At 38.3% G+C, this 15,692-nt stretch overlaps 1 protein-coding gene across 2 annotated transcripts in view; it reads right to left on the bottom strand.

Moving 5' to 3' along the window:
• The window catches only part of LOC118235586 (contactin-5-like), a 350,615-nt gene extending 344,907 nt beyond the window's left edge, over positions 1 to 5,708 (bottom strand). The window contains exon 1 of one of the 2 annotated variants that reach the window (XM_035433068.1): positions 5,287 to 5,708. The gene's annotated coding sequence lies outside the window, so the exon portion shown is untranslated. The remainder of the gene's footprint in view (positions 1 to 5,286) is intronic. The other variant, XM_035433066.1, reaches the window with a different exon arrangement.
• Between the last annotated feature and the right edge of the window lie 9,984 nt (positions 5,709 to 15,692).

Raw genomic sequence — 15,692 nt, 5'->3', positions numbered from 1 at the left:
TACTCATGTTCCCTTTGTCTAATATCCCATTTTGTCTAAAGATCTGAAACCAGTCATTGTGACAAATATGCAGAGGAAATCAAGAAGGGGGAACATACTTTTTCATGGCACTGTATTTCCATTATATAGATGAAACAAGATTTTGTGTATTGTAAGTGCAGTCTATGTGAAATATCTAAACCCAGTGTATTTTGCTGGATTAACAAAATGCTCACAAAGTAGCTGGCTCTTGTAAGAATTTTACAGTGTAATATTCAACTTCAGCAGTTGTCAGCATACTTCTGTGAGGCTTAAAATTTGAGTCACTCACACAATGCTCCCAGAAGAACAAATAGAAACTGAAAAAAGAACCAGGTCTTCAAACTTCCCTGCTCATGAAAATATACAAATTGCACTTAATAAATGCTCCTTGTGAATTCTTTAGAATGATATAATGTATGAATGAACCGGAATTAGGCCAAAAAAGGCATAACAATTTTGTCATCATAATCAGTCATGTGGGGGGGGCGGTTGGTAGAAACTGGCTTCAGTTGCCCTTCATTCATGGGGTTTAGCAGACAGAGGGTCTGACCCAATTGTATGGTGCCAGAGATGTTGCTAAGTAACAGCTGTACCAGGTCAGAGACAGGAGCCAAAGCTTACCACACTGTGCAAGCAATGATGGGAAGAGATACCATGCTGCCAACAAGCCAGATGGGCTTTATAATACACCCCAAAAAAGGAAGGACCTGTTACCTGCGAGGCATAAGACTTCCTCTCTTTTCACAAGTGACTAATAGACCTGCTTGCTATTGACAGATGAGGAAATTGCATTCTTTGAGGGCTGACATATCTCAGCCGTGCTTCATCCCACTGCAAGAAGTGCCGATCAAGTGCAACTGGAGGATCTGAGAGGCGTTAAAATGTTGGCTTTCAACAGTACTGTCACTTTTAAAAATCTGTATTACCACAGGTGCAATTGAGTTTGAGTTACACACATTTATTGTAGATATTATTTTGTCCTCCTTAAGATGACAAATCTCTCTAAAATGATACAATATGTATGCTAGTGGGAATTCCTCTGAATGGAAGGTTAAGTCCATAAATGGTTTAGGGGTGTAAGCCTCTGAATATATGGACTTCTCTTTCTATCAACATCAAAGCAAACGCTTCCCTGTTTTACCCAGCTCTCAAGTACATATTTAGGGAGGGAGGGTGCAGAGAAGGGCTATCCGTTGAAGATTTAATTCTACACGTTTGCTATAATTGTTTGGAATCATTTTCATTCCTTATTTTTGTTTTTATTTAACCGATTCTGTAGCACCTCCTTTTTTAACACAAGCCTGAAAAATGATACACCCAAAATAAAATGGTTACTGTTCTACCACTGGGGGCGGCACGGTGGTGCAGTGGGTAGCACTGTTGCCTCACAGCAAGAAGGTTGTGGATTAGAATCTTGGCTTGAGGCTTTTCTGTGTGGAGTTTGCATGTTCTCCCTGTGTTCGCATGGGTTTCCTCCCACAGTCCAAAGACATGCAGGTAGGCTAATTGGAGACTTCACAGTGCCCATACGTATGAGTGTGTGATTGAATGTTGAATGGTATGTGTGCCCTGTGGCAGATTGCCAGCCTGCCCAGGGTGTATTCCTGCCTCTTGCCTAATACACACTGGGATAGGCTCCAGCAACCCTGCTCAGGATAAGCGGGTATAGATAATGGATGGATGTTCTACAACCCTTTTGATTATAGCTTCTTTTCTTTTTTTTCCAAGAGACAACATGTATCTAAATATTACTGAAACAAAGTAACAGAAGCTCAAACAGTGAAGTTTTTTTTGCTCACCTAAAAGATTTTTTTTTTTTTTTTTTTGAGTGGATACAGACGCTTGTGGCTGTGCCAGAAGGGTTCAGAAACACAATGGAGTTTTTCTAATTTGATGACAATACCAACAAATATGAGCATTCTGCATAGTTTTTCATAAGCTATGTCTGGGCAGGTTTCCAAAAAGGCCATTTGGAGATGCCAAAAGGACACTTGGTAATCAAATAATATTTATTGGGCTTTAGAGGTGTAAAATACTATATACTGTATACCATATTCTCATGGAAGAAGTGTGCTGAAATTAGCTCACTTTCACCCTGACTGTCACCCTCCCCATCCCTGTCCCTCTCCACCTGCCTCTCCTTGCCCTCCCTGTGCCACCTCAGACAGCAGCAGGTCTGGGAGAGAGTAGAAAATAACTACATAAGATATCTAGTTTACTAATCCATTGACTGAGGTCCATTGACTTAAGTTTTTGTCAAATACCCCACCACCATCAACATGTCAAACACATCCCATAATTTCATATGCCACATTTATTACTCAAAATCAGGCCTATTACTTATTTATAAGCATACTGAATAATAATAAAAATATTTTGGGAATGTATTTAGCTGCTGACCAATTAATAAACAGTATATAAAGTCCTTCATTGAGCATGCCATCTTCTGTGGAGTCAAAGCTGTTTTTACTGTCCTCCAGAAATATACACTCAGATGAGTGATTTCTTCTAAGGTCTACTGTTTAAATATAGACATGCAAAATAAATATTTGTTGTAAAACAGCAGCCTTTTTAGGGATAAAATCTCTTGAGCTTTTTTTTTGCCGGTGTGTAACATTCTCATGTGTGCCTACTGAAACAGTTATGGTTTGTTTATGCAGGAGAAACAATGCATGTCCTTTTCTGCAATCTTAACAAACTATGTGCCATTATAAACATAACTTCAGTGGCTAACATGCTACTGAGTCATCAATATAATACCCTGCAGGCTGTGTACTGGACAGAAGATATACTGTCCATGACGAGTTATTGCTTGCGCATGACGGGTCCCATTGGCTACACTGAGGGACTGCTTGGCCAGTGTTGGTCAGAGAACATTGTAGGTGGGCTCATCTTGTTCTAGCGTGTCTCTACAAACCAGAGATAATAACATTCCTATGTGCACGGTATATTGTATGCAATGACAAAATGAACAACAATAATTCCTCCATGTTAGCACATTTTTGGGACAAAAATCTACTATGGATTTGCTGCGCACCTGCCACAATAAGGATGCTAACTTGATTTGTGCCATCTGTGAATTTCCAAAATGCATAGAAGGTGAGAACCTCCCAAGCTTGTTTTGCTTCCCCCACATGAAATAAGGACCCATCGTCATTAAAACATTGGCATCGTAAAATAGTTGATAGATAGAACCGTGAGTTTCAGCACTTTAAAGCAGTATATCTTGCGACCAAATGAATTGAAAATTTCACCGTAAAAAACAGAATTAGTTTTTTACAGACAGAATGCAAATAAACCCACTCTGGCCTAAATACGGGCAAATGCAACTTAAAGGGTTTAAGTCACATTTGATTTTTAAAACTTACAAAATTATTATAGAAATATTTGGCCAAAGGAGCAGAAAAATGTTGCCTGACCTTATACAGTATATTTTCAGAACATAAAGGCACTTTGTGGTTTCAGATCTGAGGCAACGTGTCCATTAAACCTCTTTCCTTCACTGAGTGCAAATTCTACAGTAAGGGAAAACAGCCCAAAGACATGCAGCTACATCCCCCTGTTCTGAAATGACCCTGAACTACATGAATGTCTTATTTCACATCCGTATCACAATACAAGAAGTGGTCCAATTCATGTATGGTTATTTTAGAAGCGCAGAATTAGTGCCAGCCAGGGCTTGAAACAAACCATTGGTTAATTAACATTCAAGCAATGTTTCATTAACATGCATTATATAACTCACAAGTATCACAAAGGCCATTCCTTTAAAGCAGCCTTATCAAGGTGAACCTGCACTACAGAGTTTGTAACTCCAGCTAAAGCATTAGTCATATCTAAAGAGCATTCAAGCACATGATACTCTTTTCAAAAATTGAAACAAGCTCTAACTCTTGTCCATTTCTAACAATGTGTAGGCAGAAATCAACCAGAAATTAAGTCGGTTAAGAAACCAAGAGACCAGCAGATAACACCAAGAATATAAAATTCCTCCAGCTTTTTAAAAAGTTATGTAAAATAACTGAATTAAAATAATGGCACCACAACTGTATTGCATGATTTTGCACAGTGGTAAAATACACAAATGGTCATTTATGGGGAAAAACCTTACAATGATGACTCAAGTGAACTCAGCATTGACATTCTGTTTACAAAAATGTACACATTTGATCCATAAGAATCATGGTGCTCTGTTCATGCCATCAATGCTTCGCAATAATTATGTCAATCATATACAGCACAATAACAATATGAAATAATATTCTGGAAATGGCTGCATACATTTCAGGTCTCTGTAAGCAGTTTGGGATCACACTTAAATTAAAAAGGGGCTACAGTATATGCCTATCAATAGAGTAAAAAAGTTTGCCTTTTGGTGTTCCAAACCTGTAAGACATGGTGATCCCAGCAGATCTTATTGCTTAAGATATTTTTTCTAAATCATCTGAAATATGGTATGTCTTTCTGTTAACTGGCTGAGGCTGTAATGCTGGAGGTGGCAGCAAGAGTACCTAAATATAATATGTAAAATGTCCTGGGTTAATTTGACTCGAACAGCATAAATCTGAGTTCAAGAGAGATCCTACGTACTCAAAAAAAGTTGATTTAACACAGAACATTTTACTGTGTACCTTTTCTGAAATTATTGTAGTATATTTTACCATTACAATTACAAGCAGCTAAACAGGCTGTGACTGAAATGACATGTGATAAAACCCTGAAACTCGCCAGCAAAATGCTACGTGTTAAAAGGGTTAACTACTCTCTATTTTGTTTATTCTTAAAACACCAACTTAGTGCAACTCAATAGATATAGCTGCATAATAATAATAATAATATTTATTATTATTATCGTTATTATTATTATTATTATTAATAATACTAATAATAGGCTGTTGTTGTTGTTGTTATTATTATTATTATTATTATTATTATTATTATTATTATTAATGATGCTGTTGTTGTTGTCGTTATTATTATTATACGAATAACAATGAAGAAACTTGCTTACTTTGAAAGAACTCTACTCTACTACTATAGTAGAACAGTACTAATATTTCTACAACTGCTCCTCTTACTATTCTTACTATTACTACAAAACTTACAATACAACACAATAGAGATATAAAGCGATATATTTTCAGCGCGCTATTGGAAAAGGCAATCATCCCTTTCAGTTTATAGTGGTGAATGTTTCTTAATCTATGCAATTCACTCTTGCCTATCAACAATCAACCGTCAAAAAAAACAAGTCCTGTTACTCACTGTATGCGACGGAATGCGATCTTACTTTCCCCTCACACAGCTCCTGTGTCGCGCTGTAAGCTCGGAAATGATGAAACGATTGCAAGCTCCTCTGCTTCCAAACCTGGTGGGATCACAGAATGGCAGAAGAGCTCGTAACATCCAGGGGAGTCCTCTGTATTTCTAACTGACGAGCCGACGCACGTAGTACATCCTTCGAAATGAAAACCCTGCACTTTTCCGTTGTTTTTCTGCCTTTAAAATAAACAACCTCCCTCGACGATTCCTCTAGCGGATCCCTCTTCTCTTGTTGTCGAATTAAGCTGCAGGGAAACAATAACGACCGCGAGGATACCACAGTTCCTTTCGTGCCTGTTCGCCTCACTTCTGCGGCGCGTGCCCCGCACCCGCGTTGAGCCACTCTGTTTCTCAAGGCTATCTCTCGCGCTGACTCGCTCACCAGGGAGAATTCCCTTGGAGCTCCTCGAGCTAAGAATCGTTGTTAGACTTTTTATTCCTTGAGCGTCTTAATTCGTAGTTTATAGGATTGATGTAGCTTTACTGATTGGAGATTTATTTTACTTCCCATTATGTGTCCCTTGTCTGTATAGACATGTACAGGGTCATACTATATAAATGTACACATCCATGCTGATTTCAGACAGACTTCAGATTAACAGATTAATATATTTTCATAAATTCCATGCAAAACTTTATTATGTTGGTCACATTCATTATTCAGGTATAACACTGTATGTGTCTGCTAACATGATTCTTGACCAGGTATTTATGAAGTCTGGTTGTACATGTTTTAGTGCCCTGATACTCAGCTGACAAAACAGTCTGCTTCCCCTCAATCTGGTGCATAGAGCTTGTGATATATCATTGGAAAGCTGCGCTTATCCTCTGATGTCAACTATACATTCATACTTTCAAGTCAAGCCCAGTGTTCACTCTGCCACCCCTCCTTTAGACTTGTTGACAGTTCTTCACAGTCATTATACATTTCTTGGAGCCCTTGGGATTGTGTGAGAGAAAATAGTACATGTATAGTTTGCATATGCTCCTATCCAGAGAGACTAAGTCATCCATTTTCATTTCTTTAGTATGACATCTATGTATACAGCTGGGTATTTCAGGTTAAGTATCTTACGTTGTCACTGCCATGGCAGAGCCCCATCTGGGAATTGAACCTGCAGCTTCAGAGTTGCAAGCCCAGGTCCCTTGTTGATTGGGAAGTATCTAATAGAAATACTGTAGTAAACAGTGTTGTGACTTGTAAATGATAGTGGCTGTGTTTTGTGTTCTCTTGAAGCTAAAACATACCCTGGTGTAAAGGGATAGAAACTCTTTTCTTTTCCACCAGGCCCAGACATCAGCAAGCCAATGATTCTTCATGACACTGGATTCTTAGCTATCACTAGGGCAGCTTTATCACTTGTCATCTCCCATCCCTCCTACCTTAAATAACTTTGTCCTGAGACACTTATCTAACCAGCAACCAACATAAAATTCCAATCCACTTTGACATCTGCACAGGAATGCTGAGTGCCACATTCAGTTTCTGAAGACTTATCATTAAATATGGGAAGGCCCACCATCAGTCTTTGAGGCTCAGAATGTTAGCTGATAAATATGTTCACTCAATTTTATGCACCCAGTCATTCTCTAAACTTTCACTCCTCAAAGTCAAACTTTTACTCCTCTTATGTATTTGTGAGTTTGTTCAAGGCTAAAACACTTGTAACATTTCAACAAACTGATGGGTGGTCATCTTCCCCAGCAGTGCTGCTGGCTGGGTTCAGGGAAATCTATGAATGACTTAAAATTACTTTTTTCTGACAAGTATTTTCACCAGCATCATTCTACTCGTATGAACTGTTATATATTCAGCCCTGCAGAGGTGAAATTATCCTGACAAAACTTTATCACAATTATTTCAGTTAATCCCAAGGTTTTATTGTATTTACACAAAAATAACATCTGATCTTTAGTAATAATATAATTATGACTTTATATAATACTACAATGTAACTAGTAATTTATAGTAACAATAGTAAACTTTCCTGTAACACTTCAATTGATCTATTGATCACAAAGTCTACTACATCATGCTACCAATAGCACTGCATAAGACCTGTCATAGCCTGTCACAGCAGTGCTATACATCTTGTGACGAATGCAATAACACTCTCATACTATATGCAGCAAATCCTACAAAAACAGATTCTAAATAATTGGTTCATTATTACTAATGTATACATTATAACAGTTGTATAACATTGTTAAGATATAATACGTTCCCATGACTGGATAACACAGGTTTATGTTATGTAGACTTTCTGATATGTAATGCAAGTAAAGTGCTCCTAATCGTCCTCAATAATTGCATGTTTTCTTAAATTATGTACAGTGTGCTTCATCATCTGGAGTAGTTTACTTAAAAGCTGAGAATATCTCCAACTTCTTCTTATTGAGTAATGTATATTCCCTAGCAAAAATATAAAAATGTTCTCTCATACTCTTTTTTTTCTAGACCAGCTAAATGTAATGTTAACAAGCACCACACAAATAACAAAATATTCACTTTCTCAGTGATCTACTCATTTCACAAGCTTAAAATGAACATTTGTCCCCAATAGGCATTGGCTTCTAATGTTCCTAATGTTAATAGCATGTCTCTTTCTCCACTGACAATAAGCCACCTTTTCCTAAGTATCTGAATGGCCAATCATACTGGGCAAGCACTGATCTCCATCTCTGTTGTTAATTAACAAAAACTCAGACAGACTGCTCTATGTACATCTTTGACAGAGAAATATTTGTCAGTCTGTGTCTTTATTGCAAACAGACCATTAAAGATCACTGTATATTATTTATATTACGTAATACAATCAGGCCATGCACTGAAAAAATGTCTTCTGCACTGCATGCCATATCATATCGTGTCAGAATGATTTGCCTTGTCCCAAATGCTTATTTTTTCAATGTTTTTTTTTTTTTTTGGAGTAAGGTAAAAGCAAAGATCTGAGTTTACCTCTAGCTGTTCATGTTCTTTTTAATAAGTTCAGGCATCAGTTTTTGCAGTTCCTGTTCTATTGAACTCTTGTGTTTCAGAAATGGGTAGTTCAATATGGCCCACCATCAATATTAATATGGATGTTGTGTTAAACCACTTCATCAGTAGGGAAATGGAATATACTGCAATACATTCAATAAAATTTATCATCAATATCAGAAAACAACACTTCTCAATAAGCAGACACAAATATACAAATCATTTTACCATTGGTCATCTCCTCTTCTCTCTCTATACCAGGTTTCTTGTTTCTGTAATCTCCTCCCATGGCCTGCCATATCATTGCTATACTAATGACACACAACACTTTCTCTCCTTCCTCCCTCTGCTACACTAGTCTCAGCCTGCATCTCAGCTTGCCTACAAGACATCTCATGCTGGATGAAAAATCAACCTAAAGCTCAACTTGGCTAAAACTGAGATACTCTATTTCCCAGCCAAGTCCCCCTCTTGCCCTATTTTTCACCCTGACAAGAATCTCAGACAACAAACTGTCCTTCTCCGAGAACATCACAGCAGCTGGTCAGACAAGCAAATTCTTCCTGTTCAACATTTGAATTATCCGTCCCTTCCTCATCACCTACTCAAACCCAGCTTTTAGTCCTGGTGCTGACAGTTTGCTCCTCAGTAGCCTCTCTGCCTCTGCCATCTGACCTCTGCAGCTCATCCAGAATACTGTTGCTAGTTTATTTCTTTCTTTCTTTTCTTTCTTTGCCTTGGCACTGAAGTTTAATCTAATCATGAAAGGGTCTCTGCAGTACCTGTACCCTGAATTGGCAGAGCTGGATGCTCAAGTTTCAAGGTGAACAGCCATCTGTGTCTTTTCCATTTAACAGTGTCTACAGTTTTATTAGCCTACAGCATTTGACTGTGACATCTGTTCATTTTCAATGAATTTCTGTCAAATGTCTTAATTTAACCTAATTGTCTAATATGGTTTACTGACACACAAACTTATGTCCCTCCAAATTTTACATGTGCACAAAAACCCATATAGATTTCCATCTCCATTGCACTTCCTCTCATTTACATTCTTCCTTTAAAACATGCAGCAGTCATATTAACAAAGATGAAAAAATATTTATCTTTATCAGCTTCTTTCACCTCTCCTACCCCCTAGATATTGTCTCAATCGTTATGAGAAAAAATACATCTCACTGACATGTTTGTTATTTGAGTCTTCTGTGTGTATGTGTGTACACACACACACACACAGTCTATTTACATCAGTCTATTTGTGCCACTTGGTAAAATGCCCATATTTCTGAAATATCTTCTCCCAGGAAGCAGGAAAACTTATTTCAAATCATCTCTGGACAGTCCTCAGTTCCTAATCATCTCTCTTATACAGACACACACAAGAGAGTGGTCACATGGACCATTACATTAGGGGGTCAGACCCTTTGATCTTGTGCCGCAGTGGCCTCTCCATCCTCCATGCGATACTCAGGGGAAAAGCAGGAGGCATTCTCAGGGAAAAGGTAACAAAGCACTAGAAAAACTAAAGAAAGCAGGAGTATAAATATAGGCAAAAACTGTTAAATATTTTGCATAGACTGGAATGAAATCATTCATCATGCATTAGCACATATACAAGTTTAAGGTAGAATAGTATGTGCACATTAATCCATTTATCTCTGGAAAGTGTATATGCAAGTGTTGCACATATAAGGGGTTTTAAAAATAGATTTTCCCTTTATTTCACCAGGAAGTCCCAATGAGATTCAAATCAAGTCAGATCTTACATAAACCGTGGATTTGTGTCCATTGAGACTGAGTGTGGAATAGAGAGAAGTCGCAGGCAGATTCCCAAGATGACAGGCTAATCAAACAAAAGCACACAATTATTTTTTCAGTTAATTTGACAAAAATGGTACTTCCACTTGGCAGCACTATAGAATATGGCAAAATGCAACAAGCCTCCAGAACTCCTTATATGTTAAAAAACAGAACCCTTAAAATAGCAAAATGCCCTCCCGTAGGCTTTGTAAAACTTTTTGTGAGGAGGGTTTGTTCAAAGGTGTTCCTTTCCACCTCTGATAAGCAGACACCTCTAGCTCCACTTGATTGTTCATGACTTGCAGGTGTGCTTGGTGCTTCTGCAAGGGAAGGGTTGGTGCTCTCCGAGGTATTGAAGTGTATGTGGAATGAATATGAGAAAAGAAAATAAGGTGCTGCCATACTGGAAGGTGCATCTCTGCAGCCTTCCTTGTATTTGACCATAATTACTGATTACCAGATGTTTCCCGAATGAAATGTACATCACTGGTCTGAGTCTACAGCGTGGCAGGAGAAACTGTGCCCTGTTATTTACAATATAAAACCTTACACTCATTACATATCACTCTGCCCCACAGCTTGTGGCCATCTTGCAGTTCCTTCCCTGAGTGGTCCTCTTGATGTTGTCTCTTCTCTACCCAGGCCCTCCAGTGGTCGAACAAGCTCCCCACCACAATCAGGACAGCCAGGTCTTCTGCCACAGACTAAAAACATGTCTATGTAAACTGCATCATGGCTCACCTAAACACTGAAATCTGAGATTGAGATTAGGGTGGGGGACAGCACATTATTGTTTACAATTACATGTTTCACTAATAATATCACAGACAGGATTATTTTATTATAAAACGGGTACATTAAGCAATGTTTTCACAAGTGAGGAGCAAACTAATGAACCTATTCTACTGCTAGTTTGCAAACAAAACTTTTTTTATGTATTTTTTTTGCACACATCTTTGCTCACCCCAGTCAAATATAGCATAAACCCATAATGGAAATAGGTGACATCCATTTTTATTTCCACCTATAAACAAAGAACAAAACTTTGCCAGACCAGACTTGAGCCTGACGCCAACACATTTTCTTTGGCTATTTTGATGTTTCACTCAAAGTAGGCAAAATCTCATTTCAGGCTTGTCAGTGTCCAACCTTCCATTTATTAGTGTGGTTGCTTCAGCAACCTACTGCCTGTTCTCTTGCATACTTATTATTCTTATTCTGCTTGTAAAGCGAGCCACCAAGTTGATTAAAAACATCCAAATACTTATAGTAGTGGTCATTTAACAGTAATGTTAGGGATCCACTAATGCATCGGGCAATGATCGGTATCTGCCAATAAATTAACAATTTGCACAATTGGTTGTTCATTTTAAAAATAACCGACGGTCAGCTCCGATTATGTCCTGTCAATCAAAAAGAAAAAAGTCTGTTGCTTATTTGTATTCCAAGAATTAGTTTTCATTTTCCTGTAAGATACAAAATAATAGCACTTTGTTTTTCACTTGTGTTTCCCCTATAATTTCCCAATAATTTCTGCCCGACCAACAAAATCTTTCTTTTTTTTTTTAAATTCCAAAACTATATGCTGGCTTTCTTTATGTTTCTTCACCAAGGCATCTTCAAGTGAAAGTAAATTTCTGATATTTAATATTTTCTTGTGGAACCATAATGCCACTGTATGTCTCTTGTTTGCACTGTCAATGGTACAGCCTAACATTACCGCATTGTATCGATATCCATAATCCAGCATATTATTGCATCAACTCTGTTTAAATAATCTACTAGCTAGTTAGTGTGACACAGGTACTGCTTCTCTTAGCTAGCTACCAAACGTCAGTGATTGATCAGTTTGAACGAGTTTGCACGCCCTAAAATGATTTCCTGGAAAGTTATACTTATATAAGCAAGAATAGAACTAGAATAGAACACGAGCATGGCACCATCTAAAATAAGAAAAACTCTGTAACATTGTTAAAGATGCTCTGTATGCAGTTGTGGAGTTGTGGGGGATATCACATAAGGACAGCAGAATTCACTTTGTCCGGTGTTAGTCACAGGGTTGGGCCGACACCGGAGACTGGACACCTTTAAGAGAGGGGCAGGACGTTGAGTGGGCGCTCGAGAGTGACGTGATTGTCTGTCTTTATCAGGAAGTAAATAGTAAAGAGACACACTGGTGTATTGCATCTAACAAACCATCTTGAAGACCTTTTGTTCCGCGCTCCTCTGCATTGGTGACCCGATGTTTGTTTTTGGACGCTTCCAGAGACTTTTTGAACATGGCTAACGCAGTAGTGATCAAGCTACCGGAGTTTTGGGAACAGCAGGCTGCTATTTGGTTTGCTCAAGCAGAGGCTCAGTTCGCTATACAGACAATTATAATGTGGCATAGGTTACACTGCTTATTTTTATGCAATAAATGCAGCATATTAAGTTATTCCTCTCCTTATGATCATTTTGTTTTAAGTCTTTAATATACAGTGTGTGGTGCCAGGAAGGGAATGGGGTTGCTGCCCGCCAGGCCTACAGAGAGCAGGCCTTCGGACGACTGGCCTCTGCCGCCACCTCCTGTCACCACGAGCCCTCCGGAGGGTCCCTCGTCGCCAGATCCTGATGCCGCAAGTCCTCCAGATGAGTGGCTGCTGCCACCGCGAGCACTCGGGACAAGTGGCCTTTGCCCCAAGTAGCAGCAGTGGGGGTGCTGCCCGCCAGCCTAGCTTCTACGCCTAGAGGAGAGGAGTGTCTTAAAGGCATTGGGGGAGCTGGGCTATGCACGGTGTGGAGGGGAAGTGGTTTTTGATTATGCCTTTTCCTTTTAAGCTGTTTGGTTGGCAGATTGGCCTTTTCTTGATTTATTTTTGTTGCGTTAAAGTTTTTAAACAATAAAAGGCGGTAAGCCAAACCTTTCCGTTGTTTCTCCTGTCTGTTCACCACGTGAGCAGTGGCCACCCCCAGCCCTGACTCACAAGAGCAAACAGAAATATAAACACAAATATATATTTTATACTGCCTGCTGCAACATCTAACCAAGCCAGTATGCCACCCTACGTGCCACATCTGATTTTTCAGTGCTTACCACCAGGCCTGAAAAAAATTATCAGGGAACCACTGATATTTCAAGATTGTACCTTCAGTTGAAAGAATGCACTTTATTTAACATATTTCAGGAATACACTTTTGTTGAAGGAATGCATTTTTGAAGAATGTAAAAAAAAAAAAAAATCAATGGTTAACCTTACAGCACTACTTTAAAATTATGTAATTAAAACTGTTTTTTTACAATGTTATCTTTGGCAAGATTTTAAATAGTTGAACAAAAAACTAACGGAGGCAGAACCACCAAACTATCAGTATCGGCATTGGCCAGTGTTCCCCAAAATAATCAGAAGTCAGTATCAGCCAGAAATGTTCCTATTGGTGCATCCATAATTATAACTCTTGCACATTGTTCCACTCTCCAGAGGTATTTGTTGGCTTTATTTTTCATGAGTTTTGGAATTTTCAGTGTTCCCTTTTGATGCTTGGTGCTTTAAAAAAAGTCACAATGCAAATGTCATTGACATATATAAATGAAGCTTTTTAACATTAGAACACATTGATTTAATTCTTGATATCAAAAATTCCTAGTTTAGCCAGTTAAAATTGAATTTTTGATATCAAGAATTCAAATTATTAATAGTTAAAATTGAATTCTTTATCAAACACAAGTTAAATAAAAAGCTTAAATGGCTTGCCATAGCTGTCAGCAGTGTTGCCTAGTACCCCAATACGGTAACATCAGTGACAAAAGCTCCATTAACCCCTTCAGACCTGAATTATGTTCCAGGGATGGGAAAAATACAACTATGCATTTTCCCCATCCCAAATGCATCCAGAAATGAGATTCAATCAAAAAAAAAAAATTTAATTGAAAATCTTTAATTGTTATTTTTTGTACATTCCAGTGGACGCTAGGTCAGAACAGTTGTAAAATGTAACATGTAAGATTCAATGGACTTGTATTGTTTTTTTTAATAGATTAATGTCTTGGAGAATTAACTTTACTTGTTTTGCTTAGCATAAGTATTTCATCTCTTTGGTAAACACAATGAAAAACTTAAAGTTACAATCTCGAAGATTTCCGTTTCGTTCTCTTTGGCGGTACCAATGGCAAGAAGCGGTAATTGCAGGTGTGTTTTTGGACCTCACTTCCCATAGATCCAACCGGATCCAACCAGTGTCACCTGTGTGACGTCAGTCAGTTGGCACCTGGGCCACGCCAACTTACTATTTACTGAATAAAAAATGGTTGTTATAAAAGTAACGTTATGTACATACTCATTCGTTGTCTAACATTAGGCTAACTTAAGCTGTCTTTACACTGCCGAGCCGGGATAAAACCTCTTCCCAATAATCCATCCATCCATTATCTATACCTGCTTATCCTGGTCAGGGTTGCAGGGGGTCCTGGAGCCTATCCCTGTGTGCATTTGGCGAGAGGCAGGAATACACCCTGGACAAGTCGCCAACCTATCACAGGGTACACACTCCATTCACTCACCCACTCATACCTATGGGCAACTTAGAGTCTCTAATCAGCCAAGCTGCATGTCCTTGGACTGGACTGTGGGAGGAAACCGGAGTATGCAGAGAAAATCAGCACGGAAACGGGAAAAACATGCAAACTCACCATCGTGCCACCAAGCTCCCGATAATAAATAGTTGATGAGAGAGAATGAAGGCCTCAATAGTGCAACCAGGGACAAGCCTAATTGATAAAAAGGTAAAAATAAATAAATAAATAAATAAATAAATAAATAAATAAATAAATAAAACTGACTGGAAACTTCAGTTTATGGTGTAAAAAACTCAAGTAACCTAAACTTGCCCTGGGGTGAAGTGTCTCTCCTCCCATATACAGTACATAGTAGCTTACTAATAATACCTTTGTGGGGTACAAGTCATGATATTTTTCCCCCCTTTAATCCCTCGGAGTCACAGCTAGAAATGTTGATGCACATTCACAATTAGGTGTGTGGACAAGTAGAGGAGTGTGTCTCTGCATGCAGGGTGTTATGATTTTAATGTTTTCACAACATTGCTACCATTAAGAAAGTTGACTACTACAAACTTTTTAATTTCCTCCCTCCAGTACGACTTATACAGCTTAAAAGCTAGACATACCATTACAACTTTATAACATTCACATTGGCTCAAAGTACATTGCTTGTATTAAGCTTTATTTTGAGTGGTCTGCCCTTTCTTTTCACCAATCAATGGCTGAGATATTCAATTCATGTGGGTGCTTTTGTCTGGATGTTTGGAAGTGGTAAAAAAAAAAAGAGTCACAATTTGGTAACATAATGCCACTATTTGATAGTCTACAAAATCCTGTTAGGTTGTAATGGTCATAAGGATAAACTGGAAAAGGTTTGAGATAAGTCTCTAACTTTTTTATCTGGTAACAGCTAAACAACTGCTGAAGCAACTTCACAAAAGGTTATTCATAAACTTTACATTCTAGTTAAATAGTATGATTCTATATACCACATAGTATTCACCACTGAATAAAGGCATAAGGTTACAAGAT

The sequence above is a fragment of the Anguilla anguilla genome, chromosome 9 (assembly GCF_013347855.1).
Source record: "Anguilla anguilla isolate fAngAng1 chromosome 9, fAngAng1.pri, whole genome shotgun sequence".
Taxonomy (NCBI): domain Eukaryota; kingdom Metazoa; phylum Chordata; class Actinopteri; order Anguilliformes; family Anguillidae; genus Anguilla; species Anguilla anguilla.
This window is presented reverse-complemented; position numbering and strand designations above follow the sequence as displayed.